This window comes from Varroa destructor, unplaced genomic scaffold (assembly GCF_002443255.2).
Source record: "Varroa destructor unplaced genomic scaffold, Vdes_3.0 BEIS01000001.1, whole genome shotgun sequence".
In the NCBI taxonomy this organism is placed as follows: domain Eukaryota; kingdom Metazoa; phylum Arthropoda; class Arachnida; order Mesostigmata; family Varroidae; genus Varroa; species Varroa destructor.
Window position 1 is genome coordinate 75,356,690 of NW_019211454.1, and position 12,878 is coordinate 75,369,567.

Genomic DNA, 12,878 nt, shown 5'->3' on the forward strand with positions numbered 1-12,878 from the left:
AATAAAATCGATAGTAAACTTCATGACGGTACCTATCGCATCGTTTAAAGTGCTGAAACAGTTGACGTTACACGAATCTAGGGATAAGAAGACTAGAACTATTGCTCGATTCGGTCCTTTTCGATCCAGGACAGTGTGGAGACTGTACGTTGTTGTTGAGGCACCACGAAAAACTACGGTCATCTGACGGCTCTGATCACTTCTTTTTTTTTCGGCAAAATTTTCGTAATAACAAATGGCGGTGATGTCCATTACAAGTATAATTTCAAGCACAACTAACTGTGTCCGTTTAGGTAACAAAATATATCCGACACCGTTACTAATGTCACTTTTTCTCCTGTTCGACGCCCATCTCTTGTTTGATCTTTTTCTGTAGGGTAACACAGACGGACCTACGTCTCGTCTATGGCGACAGTGTGTTCCACGATTGTAACGATAGCTACTGCATCGATTCTCTGTAGTATCTCTGTATCTCTATCCTAAACTCAGTTTGTAAGGAGCCCATACGCTTTTGTTCGCCATTTTCAGTGTTTTTTTATTGCAATAACATGATACGTACTTCGGGCACTCTCACACGGAACTGACAAGACGTGCATTGTCCACGGTTTGTTTTGTTCAAAAGCTTCCGTAATGACAGCGACTCGTTTCCGTTTGAGATCCTGAGGCTTAGTCATCTCTTTCATAATCCTCAACCTTTCAGCTTTTGTTCCTAAAGTCAATACGCACCAGTACCAAAGTATTGCTTTACTAAAAGCCTCCTTGCCGGATCTCTTCTCCAATTTTAGACGAATTCAGCTAGTGCTTTAACCCTTATCATCTCGATGACGTTTTCAATTGATTGGGCTACTCATTACAGCATCGCTGGTTTCCACAATGTCGACCCAGTTTCATAGTAACAAACAGTCATGCGTCACAGGACTGCACATAGATGCGATGTGATAAAACAATCCCGATTGCAAAGTAGCAAGACATGTTTATTTCTATTTCAAGTTTGTTTAACGTCGGGCACTGCCGTTAGACGTTCGATCGGATTATCGACTTCCGATACGAAGGGAAGTGTGTCTATGGCCGACTACGAACTTAGGCCCTAAGATTAGTAGCCAAATCAGTTATCACGGGACACACTTATTTATCCGTAATCCCTTTTATGTCTACTTTCTGTTCGATACGACACAGATATAATTAGTCTATAGAATTAAGTAGTTATCAATTCGCCAGCCAGGGTTTTCAACATTACTGATAAGCCGGGTTAAAATAGCTCTGGAGACCGAAAGTAGATGGCTCCGCAGAGATTTTTACGGGGCGAAAACAATGGTTTTGAATAACGCTTCGAATACTTGACGACAGTACACATGTCTGTTTTCGTAATAAGACAGGCATACCTTTTTTTGGCTATTGTCGTATGATTGACACACAAGATTTTTGCATGGGAATAAATTATTTACATGCTGGTTTTTAGAATTTACGGTAAAATATCGTTTTTGAGATTTAGTACACGTCTTTATCGTGTCGAAGATTACTTTTTTTTTTTTTCTTACGTGAAAGGTGCGTATTAAAACATTCAAACAATGACATCGAGTGTCTATCGTACTGATCTCCGTACTGTGCTCATACACTTTTAACCTTCTAAGTCTCTCAGTACCTTTTTTCAAGCTTGGATACGATGGAGATCATAAATGGCCCAACATATATAGTGAAGGGCCTGATATACAAAGGTGGACCTTTTCAAATAAGATCTAGCTAAAGCGGCATGTTGCGTGAACAGTCATATCCGTCACGTATTGTATATCATTTCCGAAACTGAACGCTGCAGCGTGGATGATGTTTAAGATTAAATCATAATATTTCCGTGTCCATAATATAGAATGACTTACTTTTCAACCAATAGATTCAAATTTAGCCTGCTGATCTAGTTTAAACAATGCGTAGGGTACCTTGGAAAAGCAAGTCGCCATCGTCTTTACCGACTCTTGCATACACTTTTACACATATTGATAAATATAATATGCACATTATTAAATTTATATAGAAAATGTATAAATGAAATCTCAAGCTGTAGCTTGAATATTTCCTATTGACTGTATCACAAAGGAAGCGGGCATTGAAAAAAAAACAGCCGATTACTGACCCCAAGACGGGAAAGCAACTTGAAAAGCTTCGAATGAGTGACCTGTTTCGATACGACTTGAAATCGAAGTCGATCACGTTGAAACACTGAGACGTTCCAATAAACTTCGTTCATTTCATGTCTTCAGTAGCCGCGAATCGGTGTTTCTTAATTTGTGATACAGGCTTCCTGTTGACGTTCATAATCGTTTATCCCTTTTTATGCATTGAGGACACATCGTCTGGACATTTGTGCAAGGAAAGCACACATTGAGCTCTTAAGGCCTTCAAATGGGAGATCGTCCAAGATTTCACTCGTCTTGGACTGGATTCTATTCAAATACTGGAGTATCTTTACTAACACGACATTTACATCGTGGACAGATGATTCGGAAGGGTCTTCGAAAAGCAACAGAGGGTCTACGAGATCGCGCCGTAACCGTTCCTGTTCGACGGACATATAGATTCGAAGAAAATGCCGCTTCTAGTTGGTCGATTAACATTGTTCTGAAGGTCCGCGGTCTTGTGCAGATCACATTTTTTTTCTGTTGATAAAAATAGCTGAGATACATGTTTGTTGATCTTTTCGTGATATTTTACGTTTATGTGAAACGTATTCGTCAATGAAGTGGTTGTGCATACCCTCGCAATTGTTAAAAAACATAATTGACCCCGATTAAATTTTATTCGAGCATTTTGCATAATTGTGCTTTTGGCAATAGTTTCACTTATCATATATATGGCTGGAGGTAGAGAATTTTAAGTCAATCAGGTTGGGAGGTATCTCAGCTTTTAACGCTGAGTCACAATCAATGACATATAGCACAATGCCGAAGGGAGACGCTGTGTTTGAGTGCATTGGGTGTGACCTGTAACAATCGGTACCAACCCATGATTAGCATGTCTCCTTTCATTTTGTCATCAAACCTACGCGCGGTAGGTTTAAAGCAAGCAAAAACAACATTTTATCATTTTTCTTAGTTTTTTAATTAGTACCATCATGCGGTCTACGAAGTTATTAGTTCTAGTTCTTCCTACAGGCGAGGCTGTAGACTGATCCAGAATTTATCAACCTCTATGAGAGTATAAGCGACGAGAAGGATCTTATATCAGTTTCGAAACTCTTTAAAACATAATAACTTCTACTACCATGCGACTTTTTTTTTTATCCTTTGCATAAGCTACTACAGTTTCACTCAGCTGAAGTTGTCTGAAGTTGTCTGTTTTGACGAGCCATGGTTCTGTTGGTAGAGAAATATCTGCTTCTTTGATACCTAGGTATTGGTAGAGAGCATCTCTTGTTGAGTAAACACGTATATAGGCAAATGTACTTTGGATTTATTCTTACGGAAGGTATAATTTGGCCCGCGGTTACGCGAAGTCCGTAGTCAGTATGAATCATCGAAGTTAAGCTCCTCAATTACTACCACTGCTTTGAACTTTGGTTTTTCGAAACCGTTATGGCGTTTTATTGCTCGTTTGGCACAGCGACCGGCGGATGAGATGGCCGCTGGTACTATAGGAGCATTCTTGCCATCAACGCATTTAACTTGTGTCTGCAATCGGACAGAGGTATCTGGTCAGGGCCCTTCACTCGTCTTCAGTTTATGCGCTCTTTACGAGATTTACATCTTTCTCAGTAAGCTATGTTTTCTTTGTTAGGGTTCTACTGAGCTCTTCGTTCGCCTTGCATAGATGATTGACGTTCATAAGGAGTTTTTGATTTCACGTAGAATTTGACGAACGTCACATGAATCATCCTTTTGACGGAAACCAGTTTTTGCAAATAATGCCTTTTACGTTTCTCGTCTGCTAAAAATAATAAAAATAAAAAAAAAAATTGCAGTTTATACATACTTGGCTCTGACTGATATACAATAATAAGTGAAACAGTCTCTTTGAATCTCTTTATGGCTATATTGTACAAACATGTCTATTCCACCAGGTGTTTTAGAATATATATATCAAGGGAAGGTCTAAACGTGAACCGTTAAGCAGGTAGTTTCGCACCGCTTTGTGGCACTTACTTGCTTTAGTGCCTGTTGCATGTTTATTTGAGCGGACCTATTCCATTAGGACGTAACATTATGATGCACCTTGAATAGAGAGAAATTGGCGTATGCTTAACAGATCACTAAAATTTTAATTAAAAAAAAGTTACGCGAAGTTGTTTACACTTTTGTTAAGTTAACGCCACGATCGTAGAACTGAGGCCAGCCTTGACCATTAAATTCTGCATTTCTGAACTAGCATCTCCAAGATTTCCCCATCTGAATGAACTCACCTGGTTCTTGCTTTCCACCCTATTTTGAAGGCAAAAGCCTCATTATGCCTGATTAACCCCAGGGCGACAGGGTCCCCAGTGGACGATACCAAGTTCCATGAAGCCATCAAGGCGAGTGATCCTAAGAAACCTCCAAGCGGCCAGGCGAACTGAGGCACAGATGTCGCAGCCCTTGAATAATCCAGGGTAAGGCGCTTGGCTAAATAAGCCGGCCACGCAGATACCCTATACCTTGCCACATTGCTTAGTGACCGACCAATGTTGTAAGCTACAATCGGAATTTTCTTCTGTTATATGATGGGCCAGCTGGACTTTGACGGTGGTTTATCGGAACGGCACCAAGTCGTTGTCCTCCTACTTGAACAATTATCTCTCAAAACGTTTTAGGATGCGGTCGTCTACCCGAGTTCGGTAAGTTCAAGTGCCCCTTCCTACATCGAGACTTAGAGTGCCAGAGAAGCGGAGAGACCGGGCAGAAAAATGCTGGAATTGGAAAAAATCGGAAATGGCATCCTTTAGGTGCAACGTTTTGGAGGTTAACATGCATATTCAATGTATGCAGCGAATCCAGGTTCCATCATTATAGATGATCAACTTTTAAAAACAATGTATATTATTGGGTATATGATCGGCTTCGAAAGAAGAATTTTTACAGTGAGGGTTCATCCATTGAAGCCGATTTACTTAATTACAACGATTAGATCTTCATCACAAGCTTCATGTTATACAGAATCGCCGTTACGGTTTCGACTTTCTTAAAAATTTTAAGATAAGATGAAGTAACACGTTTGTATAAATATAATTGTTTGGAAATAATAATACATTTCATGAAGTGAGTGTTCCACAGAATAACAAATATAAACATATACAACGACGAAGCTACGTATGACGGCGATTCATTATGGCATAATCACATTGTCACTAGGTGACCGCGCATCATTTTGAACAATAATCGGTAGCGGCCAATATTCACAGAAAGTGTTCCCGCTAGTTCGACCACATAATAAGGTCAATATATTACAATCCTATATATAGTTAATCAGCAATATAAAACACATATAAATCTAATTAGTAGCACTCCCAAAAGTCCCCCTCTAAACATTTCAGGATTGTGCTGATGATAATATAGCAAAGCTGGATCCTTTTTACCGATTTGCTTCTCGGGTACGTAAGCGTCCAGAGATTGTGAGTCTATTTTTTGTATTGCTTGTAATAAACTATTATTATAATCAAGTCTTGAACAGCTAATATATCTGGCAGAAGGAAGTTGTACCATATGCCAACTACAGATTTTCATTACAACGTCTGTAACGGGATGTTCAGTGTGAACAACAGTGGGCAAACTACCCATTTGCTCCATTCTATGTTTACCTTTAATATGTGCATACTCATTTGTAGGCGCTCGCTATGGCTGCCGGAAGAGAAAATGATTCCACACAGGAAGCCACTATAGAGGCTCCGTGAGTTTGCACGGCTCAACAACAAAGATTTGAAAGGTACATAGGGATATAAGGATACAAAGCCGCGGGATAAACGGGAGTGAATAAACTATCAAAGTACGCTAAAGTTGCGCGAGGGGCATTGCTGCTTTTGCGGGGTCGGCGACCGATAGAAGTGAGCAGACCACACGAATCGTTCCAGCCGTCTTGCCGCAGATTCAACAGCAGAAGCGATACGGCCGATATAAAACGACAGACGAAAAGAGAAACTCAGGGGCCGAATAATTACGATGTATATAGAAGCAGCAGAAACGGCGATAACAACAAACAGAATAGCTCCTCTGAAAAGGAATCGAAGGAGTAAAGCTCGTGCCAGAGGCTTATGGAAGGGCCAAAAACGGAGCGGAACATCGGATACAGCTTTCTGTATTCACCTCTGTTGTATTACTATTGCTGCTACCACCATCGCTACTTCCCAATTCGTATCCTGGATTCATTCCTGGGTAACAGGAGAGTAACGCTGGGTTTAGAGTAATTGCCTTCTATAGCTTTGAGCAGGGGATTTGGGAATGAGACTGCTCGGCGGGTGTGGGTAATACTACCAGCCATATTACAGACTGGATTGAAGCCCTCAAGCCGTTGATATTATTGCTAGATAACGCTCCTTATACATGCTAATATATTCGTACTTAGAGAGCTGGCAAATTAAGTGAGAGAATAATAAAGGCCCATTTAACGAGGGATCATTTTTATCATCAACAATTTATGCACTTTCCGTTAGATAGTCATCACAGGCTTAAAATTATATAGAATAGCTCTGAGCTTCAAAGGATTATTACCAATGCCGGTTTGACCACATGAATGGCGGTCATCCTTTTTATGCCTTAAACTAGACGTTGGATAAACAGCATCTGTAAAAATAAAAAACGGCCAGTTGTTTATAGCATATGACAATAAAGGCCATTCACCTATGTAATCCGCAACAAGGTCGGAAAGTAATCAAGTATGGGTGGGATCAATTGCAGTTTCCCTAAACAAGTTCTATGCCTTAAAAACGTATCTACCAAGTCTAGTAATTTAAATTTTTACCTATTTTATTGTCATATCGATAAGGCTTTGACTATAAACCCAGTAGCGCTTATCCCTTTCCTGTTATATACAATTGTTGAAGATATTTTCTTAATCAAGTTTAATATCGCGCTTGATTTCAAAAAAGTATTTCCAATAAACTAGGACAGACGGTGGATCGTAAAGGTATATTGCTTGGCCTTTTTGCTAGGTTCACGTATTGTCTTTAATTCTACTTTGTAGTCATAAAAAACTAGCTGCATATAAATCCGTTAAGATTGTTCATCCACTTTCATCTAGATTAACGACAAAACGAACTTGTTCTGTGAACGTTGACGACAACATACCTAGGATAGAAAACGTACATTTGGATGCAGCAGAAAGTTCCTTTTGCTTCCCAGTTATTTTTTTTTATGTCTTGACGATATAACTGTCTGTAAACACTGGAGCCTAAGTGTATACGTCACTAAACAAAAATAATCTGTGGGTCTTAGAGCGATGTAAGACAAAAGCTCTCGCTTACAAAGGGATCTAGTTTACAGTTAGGCAAAGGTCGATTTTCCGTAAAGCACCACACAATTGCCGAGTTTAAATTCATGGGACGGTACAAAATAGGTGTTTGAAGATTGCATTGCCGTACCGTCGCCTGGTAGAGTTAGAGGAGCTAGATGATTTCGTGTCGTTTGCATTTGGGGCGATTATAACCATTCATGTGAAATATGGTTCCAACCATTATCATAACGTAATAGACGTAATGACGGCAATTTAGTTACTTCGTGAAAAGTATAGTTGCTTATAGGTAATTATTTGGCCACTGCAGGCTCGAATGTCTTTAACCCAGTTTCTGTTATTGGGTACACTTATCAGGTGATGCCAATCTTTTTTCCGACCCTCAGCTATCCCGCCCACAGCAAGCATCAGTGTTACCAATTAATGTCACGACGTATACACGACCAGTCAACAAGAACGAGCAAGAGTGGCTATTACTCAATTTATCGTCTGCTTTTTGGACTTTCACAACAAATGATGATATTTCGTTACCCGCCATTTTCGAGCACTGCGAACATTCGTGCTGTTTATGGTTCCCATGGCAACCGCATCCTAGAAAAACACTTTCAATAACTGTAGATGTGAATGTCTTCCATTCGTACTACAAGTGGTGGATGGATGACACCAATTTAATGTTAACAATTATATAATATGATGCAATAAAATTATTCTTATAATATTTTTAGAGGATATGTCCGTATTAGATAGCATGTTAGCGGGCGAAGAAGACCACTGTTCTACCCAACATACATTACGAATTTGTATTCCGAAATGACTCTATTAGCCGTCACGTGTGAGATAGCCACATTCTAACTAGTAAATTATATAATTAGCTGTCCATGGTTGCCCCATTTCCTTTCTTAGTGATTTCTCTGTGACTCCTCCGTAAAAGATGGTATTAGTTCAGGGCCTACATGAAACAAGCTAAAAAATTAATTCTATGAAGCACTCGAGATTTACGAAATGCGTACGAAGTGCTTCTGTTTAAAACAGCCTATATCCGCTGTTTTTTTTTTCCATACTAAGGATAAATAAATGTACAAAAGGCGCAATTACTCCGTTGCATAAAGACCAATAAATGTATTACTAAAAAAATTATTGTCGACTACTCTGTAAATCTGTACCATTTTTTATGCCACGCGTTTTTTACCACGAAGAATATTAGCATATTTTAGCAAAAATAAGTCAACGGGCACACAGGGGCGTCGATCCAGACTAGGCTGTAAATATGAGTAACAAAGAAGACTTTGATTGACTATTCATCGATTTCGGTGAAGCCCTCAGAATAAAATTGACGAGCAGCATGCCCTTCTGGGTGCCCCGGGGATCACTGGATATTATTGGCCGTTTTTACCTAAAACATCAGCACTACAAAATCACGAGGCATAGAGTGCAAATTTTACATGCAAAATACTATTTCTAGGTTTTTTTTAGTGATGCTGGATCAAATCGCAAAAGCCCTTTTTTCGCTAATATGAGTTAACTGCTGCATCTGCTATATTTAAATCCAAGTACAGTTCTAGCTAATACAAAGTTAGCAAGAGAAAAATATTTTCAATTGCTAAATGTTTGATCCTCGATGCCAACTTCAATTTTCAAAATAGACCAGTTACGTTATAATGCAACCCTCCGCTTCCGTGTTCTATAGTTCAAAGTTTAAATGTTCACATCCCTGCCTATGTTCTACCCAAGTTTGCTTGTTATTGTGAAATTTGCTTGTCGCAACTAGGAAATTATACAAGTTATTGCAAAGTTCATAGTAAGTTTTTGCGAAAAGTTGTACTACACTGCAACGCTAACTTTGCCTGTAATAGTTCTAACATATAGTAACTAATACTTGCCAGATTGACAGATTTTTTTGCGTAAGGAAAAATTTATTAACAAGTGGTTCTATAGTCGGATCTCGTGAAGAAGCGATTAAGTGAATAGTAATAATAATAATAATACTTGTAATAATAACTATATCGCACAAACGTGTTTAACATTACGCTTTAACAAAATACCTCACTTAAAGTGGCCTAGCTTGTCTGAAACTAGGAATCGGCAATCGAAAATCTTCAGAAGGTCGGCATCGTACGCCGGGAAACTACCCACCATGACATGAAAATTTCAAGACAAGAAGACAATTGAACCAAAAAAGTCCACGTATAATGGCTGTTGTAGATATAATATGAAAAAATAGCTGTTTTCTTTATTCCTTAATCTCCTGTCGCAAACACACAACAGGTCTTAAGAAACTTTATCCCTACAAAGTCTATTCTTAACCACTTGCCGTTGTCTTACCGCTGAATTAGAATAGAACAAGCATTCAACGTGTTCCCCTATTGGCCCCTTATCAAAATCTAGAACCATTTCCCAATGTATAATTTTTTACATATTCCCAACTGGTCAGCAAATTAAAATCGTCACATCACGTCTCATGGCGGAAGCAAACTTGCCGCTAAAATATTCATTTAATCGGGGATTTGGGACAAAAACACCGACATTGGCTTTTAATAAGACATAGGCGGATGTATTTAGTTATAGCAAAACATACTGAAATTGATAAAGACTGTTTTGTGCAAAACAGGGTGACTCCGTGTGATTTTTGATGAATACGGGCATATGTCAGAGCATTTCGCATGAGTTAAGGTGGTTTGCATGGTTTGGAAATGTTTACCTAAACGTCTGCTGTGAGGTTATAAACAAAATTATAAAACGCACAATAGATGAAACTAATTATTGTAGGACAGCAGGAACCAAATAAAAATTATATCTAATTCACTCTTATCAGTGAATTTCTAAGTCCCTGTCAATCCTATACTTTGTAGGGAGAAAGGAACCGGAACGTTTAATTTTCATTTTCTGTAAATCGTTAAAAATAGCTTATATATTTAGTTCTAGAATATAGTAGTTGTCCTGAAATACTTACCACTAGAAGCAAATACGAATTAGTGTCAAGGTACGTGATTATGTCCCGGTGATGGTTGAAGCGGCAACGAGTCCAGTATCGTAGACTAGTTTTGCATAAATCGTACGTACGAGTTTCATATCGAATAAATTACTCGTAAAATTTTTACACAGATTTTTTTTTTTTTTTTGCAAAAACGTTATTATCTTCACAGTAAGGAGACAGGCCCAAAAGGCGCATAGCAGGTCGCGTCACATCGAGGCGTGCATCTCACGGTTTTATTTTAATTAACATATTTTAAAGCTTGAAATCTGATAAAAGTTGACCAAGAAAAAATGCATGATAATGGAGCTCAGCAGCTTGAAAACCTGTAAAATAAGAGGTTTGAGTAAATTAAACGTTCAACTGCGCGCACTCGTCACTATATGATACGAAATGGTCTACATATATCCGCTACAAGCACCAAAAGTGGTAGCTGCTAGCCGTTTGCTAAATCGTTTAGAGCGGCTACGGTGTGGTAGTGGGTCATACTGCACGCATATTACTAATCTTCAAACTAGTTTAAACAACTTCCAAAAAGAGAATCGGTCTCCTTAGAAGACAAAAGGGACCTTGTTATCTCCAGCCAACAAATAGAAAATCGTCAAAGTAGAGTTACCTCATCTAAAACTGGGTAGTACAAAAACTTGATGCCAGCTGTCTATCTGTAGCGTGACAAAAGCTCTACTTTGTGACTTTTGTTCTATGCCGCGTCATGATAAAGGTTAAAGCTGTGAAATTTTTTGAAAGTACCATTAAACGGCGCAAGAAAGGCTCGCGTGAAAAATGTTGTTACCTGAACTATGCCTTATTTCTGAAAGTGTATCTAAATTAGAAATAGAAAACATAGATATTTCGATAAACTTTTTGACAGTGTGATGACAGATTCAATTCGGGACCCAAACCACACACTGCGCATTTTCTTCCTTTACTCTGCAATTAATTTCTTAGCTGTAATGACGCGTCAAACGAAATTGGTTAGCGTAAGTTTATTAATGGATCGCCCAAGTGGGCAGGGAATTTAAACTTTGGGCTGATGGCAGCCCAACAGTCTCGAAAATACATGAGCAGCTAAACAATGTAAAAGATGCCAAATATATCAACGAGTCTAGCTGCTAACGCTTATATGGACGACAAGATCGGTAATTAGTAGTTTCCTTTTTAAAACTCCCGTTAATTTCTCTATCAAAAATTGAACTTCTTTTGATTAATTTGTGAGCCCTCTTAGTCTAAAGCCTATCGAGGATCCTTTAATTTGCTCCATAGACATCTTCGTCGATTTTTCAAAAACATTATGAAAATTGACAATAACGTAGACTGTCGATTTCAGACTAAAAACGAAGTTTAACATCTCGGTAGGGTTTGTCCTGTATGAAGGAATTAGGAAATAGCTCATTTTTCTTGATTTGAGGGAACGACGCACTATACGCCGCTCATTTTCCACCAGTTCTTTGTTTTGTTCTAATAAGAGTAGGTTTTCTTCTAGCTTTGAGAATGAGAGATAAAGGCATGCCGGTTACGACAAAAGGCCTAATATTTTCTCCAACCTAGGTGGTGTACCATGCATATACTGTGTATAATCAATGTGCACGTATACAGGACATGTAGGCAAAGAGACAAGGCGAAGTGATACATATATTGCCTTACATTGGTTTTGCTGCTTTAGGAATTCTAGTTAAAGTAAGCAAAGCTATACGTTAGCTCGTCTTTACTAAAAGCATGTGCTGTTAACACAGTGTAAGATCACTTTCCTTTACGAAGAAATCTCCGCTCACACAATCTCATCTAGTAAAAATAACAATGCCATGCAATAAATCTAAATTGCAACAGTCTGCTCCCGCTGCGGACTTCAGAGGAGTTAAATCTAGCTTTTTGTGCTTGTACATCATGCTTAAATATCTTCAACATAGATTTACGTATGATTGAAGCATTGAAGAAAACTAAAAAAATAAAAATGTTTATTTTTAACTGATGATTTCGACAAACCTAAAGATGATCATGAAAGACAGTAGGATAAACCTGAAGCAAATTTTGAAATTGGCAATCAAAGAGGAACTGCCCTTCGTGGGGTTCAACGGAAGCAAATATTTTGATAAATAATATATGAGAGATGTTCTATATACTAGTGGTGTGAGACTGGTTCTGAAAGTATATGAATTCTGACACAGTTATATAATGTAATAAATAATACAAATATAGAAATTTCCTGTAGTTTGCAAAATGGCACTATCTGATATAGAGAACAAGGTCTATTTGACTAATTAGGGTAAGAAAACGTTTCCTTCGTTATGTACAATAAACGAGCTGCTGATATGTTTCTGGGCCAATTTGCTCTTTCAGTGGCTTCGAACCCGGTGGGTAGAACTTGCGAGAGACCAAATATAAAAATATATGTACCCTGTTGGAATATATCAATACTAACCTCGTCTCCAGATCGACTGTGCTACGCCTCAGATAGACCATTTATTGTAATATCAATCCGTTTTGGTAGACATATATATAT

General features: G+C 38.5%; 1 long non-coding RNA gene across 3 annotated transcripts; it reads right to left on the reverse strand.

Moving 5' to 3' along the window:
* Positions 1-3,422: 3,422 nt before the first annotated feature.
* On the reverse strand, positions 3,423-11,064 carry LOC111253511 (uncharacterized). Of its 3 annotated transcripts, none has more exons than XR_002674697.2 (4): positions 10,358-11,064; positions 4,391-4,873; positions 4,134-4,202; positions 3,423-3,915 (listed from the first exon to the last, which is right to left on the reverse strand). It is a non-coding gene; the product is annotated as an uncharacterized LOC111253511 (long non-coding RNA). The 3 variants fall into 3 exon arrangements; XR_002674693.2 differs by having other exon boundaries at positions 3,423-3,918; XR_002674696.2 differs by lacking the exon at positions 4,134-4,202 and having other exon boundaries at positions 3,423-3,918; positions 10,358-11,063.
* Positions 11,065-12,878: the final 1,814 nt, after the last annotated feature.